General features: G+C 46.2%; 1 protein-coding gene across 1 annotated transcript in view; it reads left to right on the top strand.

The window, feature by feature from the left end:
* The window catches only part of LOC126281758 (phorbol ester/diacylglycerol-binding protein unc-13-like), a gene marked incomplete at its 3' end in the record, with an annotated part of 634,664 nt that overhangs the window by 469,188 nt on the left and 147,968 nt on the right, over nucleotides 1–17,508 (top strand). The gene's annotated exons all lie outside the window — the stretch shown is intronic.

The raw sequence follows: 17,508 nt of genomic DNA on the forward strand, positions 1-17,508 counted from the left end.
GCCAGCTCGTCCCACGCATCCTCCGATCGGACTACGGCTGTGGCTGCCCGGGATACTGGCCACATTGTGGCTGACTCCTCACCTGTGGTAGAGTGGGAGGTTATCTCGAGGTGTGGCAAGGGGTGGAAGACAGTCCGGAGTGCTGAACGGAAGGCCTCTCCAGTTTGACTGACGAACCGGTTTCAGGCTCTGTCTCCGGCTGTTACTGATGTTCGGGCGGAGATGTCTGCTTCTCCTGTTCCAGAGGTTGCCCCTCAGTCTGCAACATCCGGGCGGTCGCAGAAGGTGGGCTTACTGGTAGTTGGGAGCTCCAACGTCAGGCGCGTAATGGGGCCCCTTGGGGATATGGCAGCAAGAGAGGGGAAGAAAACCAATGTGCACTCCGTGGGCATACCGGGGGGAGTCAATCCAGAGGTGGAAAGGGTCCTTCTGGATGCCATAAAGGGTACAGGGTGCACCCATCTGCAGGTGGTCGCTCATGGATCGGAGGAAATCCTCTCTGGCTTCCGGCGGTTATCTGATTTGGTGAAGACTGCCAGTGTCGCTAGCGTGATGAAAGCAGAGCTCACCATCTGCATCATCTCCGGCAGGACTGACTGCGGACCTTTGGTACAGAGCCGAGTGGAGGGTCTGAATCAGAGGCTGAGACGGTTCTGCGACCGTGTGGGCTGCAGATTCCTCGACTTGCGCCATAGGGTGGTGGGGTTCCGGGTTCCGCTGGATAGGTCAGGAGACTACTACACGCAACAAGCGGCTACACGGGTAGCAGGGATTGTGTGGCGTGGGCTGGGCGGTTTTTTATGTTAGATGGCCTTGGGCAAGTACAGAAAGGGCAACAGCCTCAACAAGTGCGGGGCAAAGTCAGGACATGCGGGGACCAAGCAACAATCGGTATTGTAATTGTAAACTGTCGAAGCTCCGTTGGTAAAGTACCGGAACTTCAAGCGCTGATAGAAAGCACCGAAGCTGAAATCGTTATAGGTACAGAAAGCTGGCTGAAGCCAGAGCTAAATTCCGCCAAAATTTTTACAAAGGTGCACACGGTGTTTAGAAAGGATAGTTTGCATGCAACCGGTGGTGGAGTGTTCGTCGCTGTTAGTAGTATTTTATCCTGTAGAGAACTAGAAGTGGATAGTTCCTGTGAATTATTATGGGTGGAGGTTACACTCAACAACCGAGCTAGGTAAATAATTGACTTCTTTTACTGACCTCCCGACTCAACAGCATTAGTGACAGAACAACAGAGAAAATCTGGAATACATTTCACATACATTTCCTCATCATGTTATAGTCTTAGGTGGATATTTCAATTTACCAAATATAGACTGGGGCACTCAGATGTTTAGGACGGGTGGCAGGGACAGTGCATCGAGGCATCGAGTGACATTATACTGAGTGCACTATCCGAAAATTACCTCGAACAATTAAACAGAGAACCGACTCGTGGAGATTAAGATCTTGGACCTACTGATAACAGACCCGAACTTCTCGACTTTGTAAGCGCAGAACAGGGAATCAGTGATCATAAGGCCGTTGCAGCATCCCTGAATAAGGAAGTTAATAGGAATACAAAAAAAAGGGAGGAAGGTTTATCTGTTTAGCAAGAGTAATAGAAGGCAGATTTCAGACTACCTAACGGATCAAAACGAAAAATTCCTGTTCCAACACTGACAATGTTGAATGTTTATGTAAAAAGTTCAGGGCAATCGTAAAATGTGTTTTAGACAGGTACGTGCCGAGTAAAACTGTGAGGGACGGGAAAAACTCACCACGGTTCAACAACAAAGTTAGGAAACTATTGCGGAAGCAAAGAGAGCTTCACTCCAAGTTTAAACGCAGCCAAAACCTCGCAGACAAACATAAGCTAAGCGATGTCAAAGCTAGCGTAAGGTGGGCTATGCATGAAGCGTTCAGTGAATTCGAAAGTAAAATTCTGTGTCCCGACTTGACAGAAAATCCTAGGAAGTTCTGGTCTTACGTTAAATCAGTAAGGGGCTCGAACCAGCGTATCCAGACACTCCGGGATGATGATGGCTTTGAAACAGAGGATGACACGCTTAAAGCTGAAATACTAAACACCTTTTTCCAAAGCTGTTTCACAGAGGAAGACCGCACTGCAGTTCCTTCACTAAATCCTCGCACAAACGAAAAAATGGCTGACATCGAAATAAGTGTCCAAGGAATAGAAAAGCAACTGGAATCACTCAACAGAGGAAAGACCACTGGAACTGACGGGATACCAATTCGACTCTACACAGAGTACACGAAAGAACTTTCTCCCCTTCTAACAGCCGGGTACCGCAAGTCTCTAGAGGAACGGAAGGTTCCAAATGACTTTTCCAATCAGTCTTCACTAAGGGTCGTCGAGCAGATGCGCATAGCTATAGACCTACATCTCTGACGCCGATCTGTTGTAGAATTTTAAACATGTTTTTTGCTCGCGTATCATGTCGATTTTGGAAACCTAGAATCTACTCTGTAGGAACCAACATGGATTCCGGAAACTGCTATCGTGTGAGACCCAACTCGCTTTATTTGTTCGTGAGACCCAGAAAATATTAGATACAGGCTCCCCGGTAGATCCTATTTTCCTTGACTTCCGGAAGGCTTTCGATACAGTTCCGCACTGTCGACTTATAAACAAAGTAAGAGCCTACGGAATATCAGACCTGCCGTGTGGCTGGATTGAAATGTTTTTAGCAAACAGAACACAGCATGTTATTATCAATGGAGAGACGTCTACAGACGTTAAAGTAACCTCTGACGTGCCACAGGAGAGTGTTATGGGACCATTGCTTTTCACAATATATATAAATGACCTAGTAGATAGTGTCGGAAGTTCCATGCGCTTTTCGCGGATGATGCTGTAGTATACAGAGAAGTTGCAGTACTAGAAAATTGTAGCGAAATGCAGGAAGATGTACAGCGGATAGGCATTTGGTGCAGGGGGTGGCAACTGACCATTAACATATACAAATGTAATGTATTGTGAATACATAGAAAGAAGGATCCTTTATTGTATGATTATATGATAGCGGAACAAACACTGGTAGCGGTTCTAGGCGCTACAGTCTGGAACCGCGCGACCGCTACGGTCGCAGGTTCGAATCCTGCCTCGAGCATGGATGTGTGTGATGTCCTTAGGTTAGTTAGATTTAAGTAGTTCTAAGTTTTAGGGGACTGGTGACCTCAGAAGTTAAGTCCCATAGTGTTCAGAGCCATTTTTTGCGCGCGGAACGATTTGAAGTGGAATGATCATATAAAATTAATTGTTGATAAGGCGGGTACCAGGTTGAGATTCATCGGGAGAGTCCTTAGAAAACGTAGTCCATCAACAAAGGAGGTGGCTTACAAAACACTCGTTCGATCTATACTTGAGTATTGCTCATCCGTACCAGATCGGGTTGACGGAGGAGATAGAGAACATCCAAAGAAGAGCGGCGCGTTTCGTCACAGCGCTATTTGATAACCGTGATAGCGTTACGGAGATGTTTAGCAAAATCAAGTGGCAGACTGTGCAAGAGAGGCGCTCTGCATCGCGGTGTAGCCTGCTTGCCAGGTTTCGAGAGGGTGCGTTTCTGGATGAGGTATCGAATATATTGCTTCCCCCTACTTATACCTCCCGAGGACATCACGAATGTAAAATTAGAGAGATTCGAGCGCGCACGGAGGTTTTCAGACAGTCGATCTTCCCGCGAACCATACGCGACTGGAACAGAAAAGGGAGGTAATGAAAGTGGCACGTAAAGTACCCTCCGCCACACACCGTTGGGTGGCTTGCGGAGTATGAATGTAGATGTGGATGTAGATTCCTTCCTTGTTGAGGCCACTGTTGGGCAAACGTTCACATCGTGTACGAAATTCGGCCGATTTATGGACAGGTTGGCGGGGTCGCCATCTAAGTAGTTTGGACCGTATAGTCACCTTCGAAGTATCTCTTTTTAAAAAGATACTTCTCGCAGATTCTTTGGCAGTAATTGTTAGTAAAATTTTGTTTCTTGTGGGCATCGCTGTTTTTCTTCGGCTTCCTCTTTCCTCAGACTATTTTTTGTACGACCATGGATATTTTGAGCCGACTGACGGTGTCATGGGTAGTAAATGCAGTAAACAAATTACACGGAAAAGACAGTGTTTGTACATCATAAACGGGGCTTGCATAGGCTAAAGATGTCAACTGCCTCCATAACCAAAAACCCAAGGGATTAACACAGGGAGAACGAGCTAGCCAACGTACTAGACTTCCCCAACCTATCCACCACGCTTTAAATGTTTGCGTGAGGTATTCTCGGAATTTTCGCAGAAAATGGGCTAGTGCTCTATCACGCATGTATCACATATCCAGCCGCTGTTGAAATGGTACTTCCTCTAACGGGACAGACAAGTCTTTTGATAGGAACTGTCAATACTTTACACCTATCATTTTTTTGGTAGTACTCGTTTTATTAGTCTATTTCTTGCCCTTGCATCTACTGAAAATCGGCATCGATATCTGTCTCCTTCAACCCCGAGTTGTTCAAATGGCTCTGAGCACTATGCAACTTAATTTTTGAGGTCACCAGTGGCCTAGAACTTAGAACTACTTAAACCTAACTAACCTAAGGACATCATATACATCCATGCCCTAGGCAGGATTCGAACCTGCGGCCGTAGCGGCCGCGCGTTTCCAGACTGTAGCGCCTAGAACCGCACGGCCACTCCGGCAGGCCAACTCCGAGAGGATTTGAATCAGAGCACACACATGTTGGTTGTGAAACCTGACTGGCTCTTCACCACAAATTTGTAAAGCCATTGACAGAACACGTTTCTGACCAGCTGATCTTGTTGCTCAAGGGTTTGGGCACGCTATACACGATGTGCGCGATATCGGAATGGCAATTGCTTACGTAGGAGCGGCCAGAATAGAGGGCGACTGGCCCCAGTGAGTGCTGATGTTCTTCGTACACTGGCTCCAGGAGCAGGAATGGTGCGAGGTCTGCAGCGGTCCGCCGTTGATAGAGCTACGAGTGTTTGGTCGCCCGAAAAAACGACTCAATAATTATTCTGATAGTATTCTAAGATCCGGATAAATTACAATATATGGGACAAAGACTCAGTAGTTGTTTTCATTTGCTACACTTTATTAGCTGACGTTCACTGCATTACATGTCCTCAATATAATCGATCTACATCTCCGTCACTTTCCCCTACAGGGATGGAAGTTTTCGTACATTGTTAGCGTGTCCGTGAGTCTCTCGAGGGAACCACCCTATGCCGCGGATGATGTCTTCTCTCGTGTTGTAGCGCATGACATGAGGAAGTTCCCTCATTTTGGCGAACAGGGTGTAATCGTATGGCGTGATATCGGATAAATACACCGATGTTCCTGTATCTCCTAACGCAAGTACGCAGAGGCTGCTGCATGGGGTTCTCCGCGTGGGATGTTGCATTGTGATGAAAGATGATGAGAAGCAGTGGCAGTAGGTACCGCCGCTTTCTTCTTGGTGCTTGACGAGTGTGACGTCACAAGAAATTGCAGGAATAGGATGCAGTGAACGCCTGCCCTTGCGGTACAACGTGATGCAGGACTGACCCATGGACATTGCCGAAGTCACAATAACACTCACTCAGAATCACCTGATTCACGGCGTGCATTCTGTGAGTGGGGACATCCAGGGCGTTTCCGCTAATAGCGCCGATCTTGAATGACATCCCTGTCATCCCGAAACGTTTTCAGCCATCCCACCGCCGTAAGATGTGGCAGCATAACGACACGCCTCATGCAGCCCCTGAAAACATTGTTGTGCACTCAGACCATGTGGCACTTCAGTCGTGGTCCACACATGGCTTTCTGTTTTCTAAACGTACTATTAGGACATCCGAACTGGCCTCCCACACTTTCACTGCAACACAGCCGTACGCCCTCACTCACTACTTCGACCGACCTTCTGCTATGAGCTACGCCCAGCACAAACGCCACTGGTCGCACTTCCTTCATGTTGTGGCAGTGTTACCATTACTTTTTATCCAATCCTAGTAATTTGCTGCCCTTCTTTTGGTAGGATAGAACTGTAATTTATAAAAGCATTTCACAAATTTGCCAAAAAACAAACTGGGTCCGTTAGAACCAAATTATGCACTGTACTTGCCCAGGATTGTGAATACAGTTCCCAGTATCAACACGAATTGATGCTTACTGCGTGCTGTACCCACATACTTTTATACAGGAACGAGTCGTCATTTGTTTAGTGCATTATTTTGGTAGTTCGCAATAGCAGTGAGCTGGCAATAAAAAATGGTTCAAATGGCTCTGAGCATTATGGGACTTAACATCTATGGTCATCAGTCCCCTGGAACTTAGAACTACTTAAACCTAACTAACCTACAGACAACACACAACACCCAGCCATCACGAGGCAGAGAAAATCTCCGACCCCGCCGGGAATCGAACCCGGGAACCCGGTCGCGAGAAGCGGGAAGCGATAAGCGAGAACGCTACCGCACGACCACGAGATGCGGGGGAGCTAGCAATAGAAAGGACGTGTTTCACAGTAGCGATGATGAACTAGCCCTCGAATCTCTTAAGGTAAACGTTTTCGAGCAGACATTTACTAGACATTTTCGTTTTGTTTTCGATCATACTACCACCTCTCAAGATATGGAATGCTGTTCTTCAACCTCTTTTATATCAGACTTCACCAGTTGTCAGGTTACTTCTACACTCCTGGAAACGGAAAAAAGAACACATTGACACCGGTGTGTCAGACCCACCATACTTGCTAAGGACACTGCGAGAGGGCTGTACAAGCAATGATCACACGCACGGCACAGCGGACACACCAGGAACCGCGGTGTTGGCCGTCGAATGGCGCTAGCTGCGCAGCATTTGTGCACCGCCGCCGTCAGTGTCAGCCAGTTTGCCGTGGCATACGGAGCTCCATCGCAGTCTTTAACACTGGTAGCATGCCGCGACAGCGTGGACGTGAACCGTATGTGCAGTTGACGGACTTTGAGCGAGGGCGTATAGTGGGCATGCGGAAGGCCGGGTGGACGTACCGCCGAACTGCTCAACACGTGGGGCGTGAGGTCTCCACAGTACATCGATGTTGTCGCCCGTGGTCGGCGGAAGGTGCACGTGCCCGTCGACCTGGGACCGGACCGCAGCGACGCACGGATGCACGCCAAGACCGTAGGATCCTACGCAGTGCCGTAGGGGACCGCACCGCCACTTCCCAGCAAATTAGGGACACTGTTGCTCCTGGGGTATCGGCGAGGACCATTCGCAACCGTCTCCATGAAGCTGGGCTACGGTACCGCACACCGTTAGGCCGTCTTCCGCTCACGCCCCAACATCGTGCAGCCCGCCTCCAGTGGTGTCGCGACAGGCGTGAATGGAGGGACGAATGGAGACGTGTCGCCTTCAGCGATGAGAGTCGCTTCTGCCTTGGTGCCAATGATGGTCGTATGCGTGTTTGGCGTCGTGCAGGTGAGCGCCACAATCAGGACTGCATACGACCGAGGCACACAGGGCCAACACCCGGCATCATGGTGTGGGGAGCGTTCTCCTACACTGGCCGTACACCTCTGGTGATCGTCGAGGGGACACTGAATAGTGCACGGTACATCCAAACCGTCATCGAACCCATCGTTCTACCATTCCTAGACCGGCAAGGGAACTTGCTGTTCCAACAGGACAATGCACGTCCGCATGTATCCCGTGCCACCCAACGTGCTCTAGAAGGTGTAAGTCAACTACCCTGGCCAGCAAGATCTCCGGATCTGTCCCCCATTGAGCATGTTTGGGACTGGATGAAGCGTCGTCTCATGCGGTCTGCACGTCCAGCACGAACGCTGGTCCAACTGAGGCGCCAGGTGGAAATGGTATGGCAAGCCGTTCCACAGGACTACATCCAGCATCTCTACGATCGTCTCCATGGGAGAATAGCAGCCTGCATTGCTGCGAAAGGTGGATATACACTGTACTAGTGCCGACATTGTGCATGCTCTGTAGCCTGTGTCTATGTGCCTGTGATTCTGTCAGTGTGATCATGTGATGTATCTGACCCCAGGAATGTGTCAATAAAGTTTCCCCTTCCTGGGACAATGAATTCACGGTGTTCTTATTTCAATTTCCACGAGTGTATATGTAGACTCTCCTACCCACAGGTTCTGTGCCGACATCGGAAGAAGACGATGCAGAGCACTCCCCATACCACCTGTTCGCTATTTTAGATTTCTAAATGATACACAGTATGCTTATACTAACTGAAAATATTGTGTAAGTACAAGCAACTTTATTACATATAAAAGAAAGCTACAACATCCCTATTAAATTAAGGATGGTTAAAAATTTCACTACTTGAGCCGGTATACAAGGAGAACTATTTAATCTATGAGTACTGAACTGGATGGCTATGCGCTATAGGATCTGCGTTCTTAGTGGTGTTACTGTCGCGTCTTGGCATTTCGGGACACTAACACATGCTGGAGGTTCACATGAGCGAGGAAGGTAGCCGGCATGACAACTGAGACGTTTCGTGTAGTATTAGAGCATTCTAGTGCGGTTCGAGGCTGTCGTGAACAAACATGGTCGGCAGACTGAGCAGCGTTTGTGACCTAGAACGTATACATGGCAGCAATTAACAATTATTTCCCTCTCACGTGCAAATTAAGATGTGGTCACTTTCCAGAATGAGATTTTCACTCTGCAGCGGAGTGTGCGCTGATATGAAACTTCCTGGCAGATTAAAACTGTGTGCCCGACCGAGACTCGAACTCGGGACCTTTGCCTTTCGCGGGCAAGTGCTCTACCAACTGAGCTACCGAAGCACGACTCACGTCCGGTACTCACAGCTTTTACTTCTGCCAGTATCCGTCTCCCACCTTCCAAACTTTACAGAAGCTCTGCAGAAGCGCTGCAGAGTGAAAATCTCATTCTGGAAACATCCCCCAGGGTGTGGCTAAGCCATGTCTCCGCAGTATCCTTTCTTTCAGTAGTGCTAATTCTGCCCGGTCGGGCACACAGTTTTTATCTGCCAGGAAGTTTCATGTGGTCACTTCTCTGGCTTATTTGTTACATTTATTCCGCATGTCCTTACAAATGTTTTCATAAAGTTTGGTTGTCCTACGAACACATGTTTCTCAAGGTCGAAAATGTGATTATATCGACCTTGTATGTTAGGTAACAATAATTGTACCTAATGTCTAAAAATGCAACTGAGCCAACCTAAGAGTATGACGGCGCCTCTTCTTTTGTATTTCTTTGCGGCTTTGACTTCAACAGTTCTGTGTGCGATGTTTGGTTGGCGGTGTTATTTATGGTTGCCCAGGAATCAGGTTAAAAAATGGCTCTGAGCGCTATGGGACTTAACATCTGTGGCCATCAGTCCTCTAGAACTTAGAACTACCTAAACCTAACTAACAAGGTCACCACACACATCCATGCCCGAGGCAGGATTCGAACCTGCGACTGTAGCAGTCGCGCGGATCCGCACTGAGCGCCTAGAACCGCGAGACCACCGCGGCCGGCAGAACACGAATCAGGGTTTCTTAAGCCAAAGCAAAGACTTGCATCTGCTTCGTTGTTGTTGCTGATGTCACAGATGAATGGGGACGGCAATATGTGATGTGCAGTTCGCTCCATATTCACAGTTGTTTTGTGGCCTGTAGCCAGTTTTATGCAAGATGTGTATGGACAGTGTTCATTGCTCGCGACTCTGACCTTTCTGGGGACAGAAAATCTCCTCCGCACGAATCAACACGGATTCCGCAAACGACGATCGTGTGAGATCCACCTCACTCTGTTCGTCCACCAGATCCTGAAGGCAATAGATACCAGTGCCCTTTCTCAACGTACGTTTATACTGAACACGTCCGACGTGCTGGGAAATACTGTAGTATGTATTGGGCACCGTTGACATAATTATTAGCCACGTGTACTGTATCATTTTGTTAATGTTTAGATACTCATGTGGGTCCTAATGTATATCAAATATTTCTAGAAGTTATAGAAACTTGGTACTCTCGCATATTAGCACCCACAATCGTAAATAAGTACTGAAGTTGCAGTTTGCTACTTCGTTATACTCTGACCATTCAGTAAAAGCTGCGTGGTGCAGTAGTAGCTTGTACTGCAGTCGCTCCCGATAATGTTCGGAGTTCACACCTATTGCTGACGTCACGGCTCTTACTTGTTCTCTTCTGTACTACTAAAGGCTGAAACGCTCAACCAGTCATAGTTGCAGGCCGTCTATGTAACGACTTACCGAGGCAACAAAAATCTGATTTTCATTGTTTCATATAATTATTTACCGAATAATTGCTGTCATAATCTGCTTCTTAAAAGCTATAATATTAGTTGAAAGATTTGACACAGTAAGTACGTCTGTAATTCTTAAAGCAGTGTTACGGCGTGCAACGTCCCAGAACGAATTTTAACTCTGCAACGGAATATACGCTAATATGAAACTTCCTGGAGGATGAAAACAGTGTCAATTCAGGACTTGAATCCGGATGCTTTATCTTTCTCGACAAGTGCTGTACTGACTCAACTACGCAAGTAATATTCACGACACTCCCTCCCAGCTTCACTTCCTCCGCTGCCTCCTCCCTTCGTGCTTGCGTAGCTCAATCGGTAGAGAACTTTGCGCAAAAGGGAAACTTTCCAGGTTCAGTCTCGATCCTACACACGTTTTAATCTGCCAGGAAGTTTTATAGAAGCGCGTAATCCACTGCAGAGTGAAAATTCATTCTGGAAACAGTCCTCCAAGCTGTGCCTAAGAAAAGTTTCCGCAATACCCAGTATTTGGAGTTGAGAGCACTTACCGACTTCCACTAAATTGTACACTTCATTTCAAAATTACAGATTTTTTCGCTGACACACACCACGAGATAATGAAAAGAAAGAAAATTATTGCTTACTACAATTTCACTGAAATGTAGTGAAACTCCTGTGTCAGGCATTAAGTTTTAATTTATTACAAACTTACTACCAGTCCATGAGCAACCCATTTTTCAGGCAATATCCACAGATAACGGTGAATACACCTACAAAATTAGGTGATTGTGCGACATAAAGTGCAGGAGAGATGACAGCATAAACATTGGGATGCATGAAAAACTAACTTTTCATAAAACAGAGTGCAAAACACCCCGACTATTCTTATCAGTGTTCGATAATGAGAACAGTTAACTGCTTCCAACTAACTGTAAACACAATTTCAGTCATTTTCTATACATTTTTTCTCTCTTTAAACCCCTCAGAACAATGAAAGGAAATCATTTATCACTTATTAAATGTCTATTGTTCATGCGGTGAAAATACAGCAACAAGCGTGACTTAATTTATTACTTCTTTACTACTCATTCTATTCGGTACTCATTTTGCAGACGTTGTCCACATATACCACTGCATATAGCAACAAAATAGTATCATCAGACGAGACATAGTTTAGGAGGAAAGCTAGAGTTCCAGAAAAATGTAAATATTTCTCAATATCAGTCGTATAAATGTTTATAGAGTTTTAAAAAGAACTGTTTTGGAAGGTAATTCTCATTTGTCTACCATACAGGCCCACGATTACTGAATTCAACATTTTTCTAATTCAGGTTACACCATTTTTTTTTAAAATTATCTTTGCCAACCCGACGAGAGAGCTGTTATGGAAATGTAATGCCGCAGAGAAAATAATAAATGAAGATACAACGTGGACTAGACACAGTCGCCCCTTTGCATTGTCAGCAATCCGTAAAATCGACATTCAGCTGCAGTGTCATTTCAGATATGCAAGGTTTTATCCCACCCCTTTTTTTCCCTATTAGAACGTGAAGGAAGTGTGGACTTCGCTACCTCGTCTTTTATAATTTCGTTTAGATCACCGAAGAGACCAGGACCGTATCGCTTATCGGCGTTTTGTAATATCAGTGTTATTTCAGCTCAGTCTTTCACTGTTTTACTTTTTAAGTACTCCATCCTGTTACATTCTGATTTAGTGTTTGCTCCCTATAACGGTTTCGCGTAGCTTGAACCAACACATGACGTTCCGTTTCAAATGAAGTAATCAGAGGCAGCGTACGGCAGTTATCAGGTTTTGCTGTGGTCGTTTCGAGCGCTCCCCCGAGGTTTAGAACGGCCGCCTTTCAGTAAAATGGTTCAAATGGCTCTCAGCACTATGGGACTTAACATCTATGGTCATCAGTCCCCTAGAACTTAGAACTACTTAAACCTAACTAACCCAAGGACATCACACAACACCCAGCCATGACACCCCGCCGGGAATCGAACCCGGGAACCCGGGCGTGGGAAGCGAGAACGCTACCGCACGACCACGAGATGCGGACTGAGATTTAAAAACCCAGTGTCTGGTGTCCAGTGCTCTCGGTTACGTCGCGTGTGGGTCATTTATTGCGTGAAGAAGGCACACCGTTCCGTCGTACTTCATTACTTAGTCTTCAGTTGACACACTTGCTAGAAAAACAGTAATAAATTTTATTCTAAGGACTGAGGGATGTACGTACATCATCACTGCATTCACTGTTCTGAATGGTATTTTTCTATTTTCGCCGATATCAGTTAACTGTTTTCGTTTGCACGACTAGCCTATTTTCCTGTTTACAGGGGCATAGCTTTACTATAATATGTAAACGACGGTGTTTTAAATTGCTTGCCGTAAATTACACCGTAAATTATTGAGTGTTATTCAAATACTGTTGACAAACACACACACACACACACACACACACACACACACACACACACACACACACACACACACAGTGTTTATCTGCGACTTACTTCAAGATTGCAATAAGTTCGTAATTCTAAGATTGCATTTGCTACCTTAACATAGCTGACAGTACGGTCATTAGAGACAGAACAGAAACTCCGATTACAAAAAGCTGGGGAAGGAAAATTGGCCGTGCCCTTCTCAAAGGAAACATCCCGGAAATTGCCTCGAGCGATTTAGCTTCATCTGTATGCCCGGACGGGGATCTGAACCGTTGTCCTCTCGAATGTGAGTCCCGTGTGCTAAACGCAGCGACACCTCGCTCGGTGGGAAACAGAGATCACGGGGCCGAATCCTTGTGGGGCCACGAAAATTGTCAGTTTCCTTGCAGTGTAGCGGATTCCATGTTAAACTGTGCGTCCCTTTCCTCAGACTGGGTACGTGGGGTGGGTTAGGGACATGCGATTCGACGAAGTGGAGTCCAATTAAAAAACTTCCACGCTGCCAGTGAGCCGCACGAAATTATCATCATCTCATTCCCTTAGCTGCACCTCACTTGATTTTATCACACTCCACAATCCTTCAGCACACACACTTGTCGTTTCTACGTAGATTTGCGTGGGATGCAATTCCAGTGGATCGATTTCGAAACTCTTAGCGTTTGACGTGAGAGAATTTTCCTGAGTCATGTTGCGATTAAAGTGTAATTTGAAATGATGTGCGTGATTATCACCTCTTTACGAAGGCCGGCCACAGTTCTTCTAAGAAAGTGAATGTATGTTATGTAAGACATGAACATCAGCGCCTGCTATCAAACCAGAACTCGGCTGATGGAGTGTGCAATTACGTCGTGCGCCCTTTGCCGTCATTGTACGAGAGTAATTTGGGCCCCGTGCTGGCGATGACCCCCTCAGATTACTTTGTGATTTTTTTCCCAGGAAGCTGAGTGTTCGCTCGTGACCGGAAGTCAGTCGCAGTTGGTGCCACCAGAAATGGTGGCGGCACGGCCGACCCGCAGAGCCGCTGCGCTCATTTGAAAAGCTAAACAGCGGCATTACTCTTTGTGCTCGGCAACTGAGTGACCTAAGAGTACGTCTGTATTTTAATCCAGCTCCATACATGCCTTGATCTCTGTTTCCTTTATGACAGATGACCGTAAATGACGCAGGAACACGCTCGCGCGGACATTAGGCCGGCATTAAATAGTTATTTAAAACTCGGAACAAATGTAATCGCCACAGGTATATCTACGAACGTGAGAGGGACTTAAAACAGCTTTCGCTGCATGTAGGCTAATGAAATTCTACAGAAAGATGCTATTAATGTAGTTTGCCGTCTACGAATGCAATAGCTACCATTTCAGGCTTTGACTTTCCAGTTACAGCCACCATGACGACGATATCTTACATACCAGCTGTCTCATTCAGTCCCTGTTCCTCTCCAGTTTCCTTCCGAAGAGATTAATTTTTTAGGTCCAAAGGATCTTTTGTACGTTACTAATGTTAGAAATTATTATATTATGGAGTAATTAAAGGGAACATCACATTTATTTATTGTAATATTTCCTTAAGAAATGAAAGAGGAAGCCGCCTGGTAGAATTTTGCGCAGAGCATAACTTACTCATAGATAACACTTGGTTCAAGAATCACAAAAGAAGGTTGTATACATGGAAGACCCCTGGAGATACTGAAAGGTATCAAATAGATTATAAAGTGGTAAGACAGATTTAGGAACCAGGTTTTAAATTATAAGACATTTCCAGGTGCAGATGTGGACTCTCACCACAATCTATTGGTTATGATCTGTAGATTAAAACTGAACAAACTGCAAAAAGGTGTGAATTTAAGGAGATGGGACCTGGATAAACGGACTAAACCAGAGGTTGTATAGAGTTTCAGGGAGAGCATAAGGGAACAATTGACAGGAATGGGGGAAAGAAATACAGTAGAAGAAGAATGGTAGCATTGAGAGATCAAATAGTGAAGGCAGCAGAGGATAAAATAGATAAAAAGACGAGAGCTAGTAGAAACCCTTGGGTAACAGAAGAAATATTGAATTTAATTGATGAAAGAAGAAAATATAAAAATGCAGTAAATGATGCAGGCAAAAAGAAATACAAACGTCTGAAAAATGATATCGACAGGAAGTGCAAAATGGCTAAGCAGGGATGGCTAGAGGACAAATGTAAGGATGTAGAAGCTTATTTCATTTGGGGTAAGATAGATTCTGCCTGCAGGAAAATTAAAGAGACCTTTGGAGAAAGAGTAGCATGGAGAGCTGCATCAAACCATCCTCAGAACTGAACACCTCAACACCAACAACAACATTTCCTTCGACCGAATTAGGCCATCTTTCGGTCTAAAATTGGCATCAGAAGATTATAGTGTCATTATCATATGTCGTACTTCACGTGGAAAATTGTCGAGTGCGGATGAGTCATAGGAAAAGCGCAGGTGAGTAACATAACTGAAATAATCATGACTAAGTTGGTATTCGCTTTCAGAGCAAAATTTCTTTCGCAGAATCTTGATCGTCATGGATCCATCGTATTGCGACTTTCATCTAATGGGTCTCTACTATGACAAGAGCTGAGTGGTCAGCGTGACGGATTGCCGTCCTACGGGCCCAGGTTCGAACCTGGCTGGGTCGGAGATTTTCTCCGCTCAGGGAAAGGGCAGAATAAGGTGTCGATCAGGTTCACCCAAAATTGTAGTTTATATGCATACACGAACATACCACAGATACTCCAATAGTTACACTCATAAGTTTGGCAATAACATTCGATCTTTGGCAAAAACATTTGACAGTCGGCAACAGAAACCAAAACATTGCATTACAACAAGCGTTTAGTGCATAGTCCTGTGGAATGTGGAAAAAACTGCAAATTGGCGTTCATAAGAAGAAGAACAACACCAAAAATGCAACAGGAGCGTAATATGTAAGAAATTGTCCACGCAACCTGTAAGTACAGCTCAAAACATTACAACCTAATAGGAAATACCAACCACCAGAACTGTTTATAACCTATAGGCACAATGACAAAAATGTAAATAAAGTAGCTAACATATGTACATATTCCAGGCCACTGATGATGCCTTGCAGAAAATAAAGGCGAAACGCGTATGGCACTAAAATTGTGTTTTATTCAGTTGCTGTCAGACGGTCCATAAGTAAAAATTATCAAAATACCGTAATATTACACGCAACTGAGGAAGACAGGACTATAAAAGTTGAAGATGCCTAGAACGAATGTTCGAAACACTATTCATCCCTAAACTCAGACGTCCTGAGTGCCATCTGACCGCCAATGACAAATGAATAGCTAATACTACAGCAAATAAATCACTAGTTCTACCTCTGTATGAACATACACTGACCAGCCAGAGCATCATGACCACCTAGCTAATAGCCGGCATGTGCAATCTTCGCACAGATAACAGCGGCCACGAGTCGTGGCATGAAAGCACTGAGGCCTTGGTAAGTCGCTGGAGCGAGTTGGCACCACTTCTGCACACAAGAGTCACGTTATTACCGTACGTTATGGGGATGGGTGCGATGAGCTCTGACGTCATATTCAATCACATCCGACATGTGTTCGATCGGGGTCAGGTCTGGCGAGCCACTATGGTCCTCGAACCACCCCACCATACTCCTGGCCTTGTGACATGTTGAAAAATGCCACTGCCGTCGGGAAAACATGATACTCATGAAGGGGTGCAAGTCGTATGCAACCAGTGTACGATACTCTTTGACCACTGCACCCATTGATGCCCGTGTGTACGTTCTGCAGATCATAATGGAGCCGCCACCAGTTTGTCTCTGTCCCGCAGTACAGGTGTCCAGGAGATGTTCTCTGGGAAGACGACTGAGTCGTTCCGTTCAATCGTTAAAAGAGGTGTCGGGATTCATCAGACCGTGCAACGCTCTGCCACTGCGCCAAACTCCAGTGCCGGTGGTCACGTGCCCATTTCATTCGTAGTAGCCGATGTCGTGGTGTTGACATTGAGACGTGCACGGGTCGTCTAGTGTGGAGGCCCGTCGTTAGTAGTGTTCGGTGCAATGTGTGGTCAGGCACACTTGCTAGTTCCGCCATAGTTCGCTACCTGTCCTGTTTTACCAGTTTTCCCAGCCTACGGCATCCGACATCTGTAATGACGGATGGCCGTCCAATCCTACGACGTCTGGATGTGGCTCAACTTGCTTTCGCAGCTTCAGAAATGCTCGTGCCGAGCCTCCAATGCGTCCTCGGTCAAACTCAGATAGACATGCGCCTTCCCCATTCTACAGAGTGAGAGCACGGTCACTGATACTACATGCAGCGTGTGTGACCGGGAGGCATTCCTCGTCAGGTGACGTTTCTGTCTCCTGTACGGTTTATATCGACAGCAGGTCGGTGGTCACGATCAGTGAATTATATCCTGACGCAGCTGAGCACAGTCCTCGAGGGCGTTTCAGTTTCTTGCCAGCTGTGTATGTTCTTCTGGAACCTTCTGTCGGAGTGGATCTGTATGTAACAGTAGATCGCAATAACATGTAGCTCTACGTTATGCATAGGACTTGAAGAATGGGCAAGACGGACTGTCGCGCGCTTGCACGAACGACTTCAGTAGCGGTCCGCCTCGGATGTCGACCAGAATTATCGCGTGCTAAAAGCTCTAGCTGGTTCCTGGCGAGGAGGAGAAACTTCCGGCTCGGCCTGATTACGCTGGGCAACGACAGACCCAGAATAGAGACGCCGGCCAGACGCGTTCGAGGCGCGCCGTTCGGCAATTACTAATGGTAATGCGGAGCTTGGCGGCGCCGCCC

This window comes from Schistocerca gregaria, chromosome 7, assembly GCF_023897955.1.
Source record: "Schistocerca gregaria isolate iqSchGreg1 chromosome 7, iqSchGreg1.2, whole genome shotgun sequence".
Taxonomy (NCBI): domain Eukaryota; kingdom Metazoa; phylum Arthropoda; class Insecta; order Orthoptera; family Acrididae; genus Schistocerca; species Schistocerca gregaria.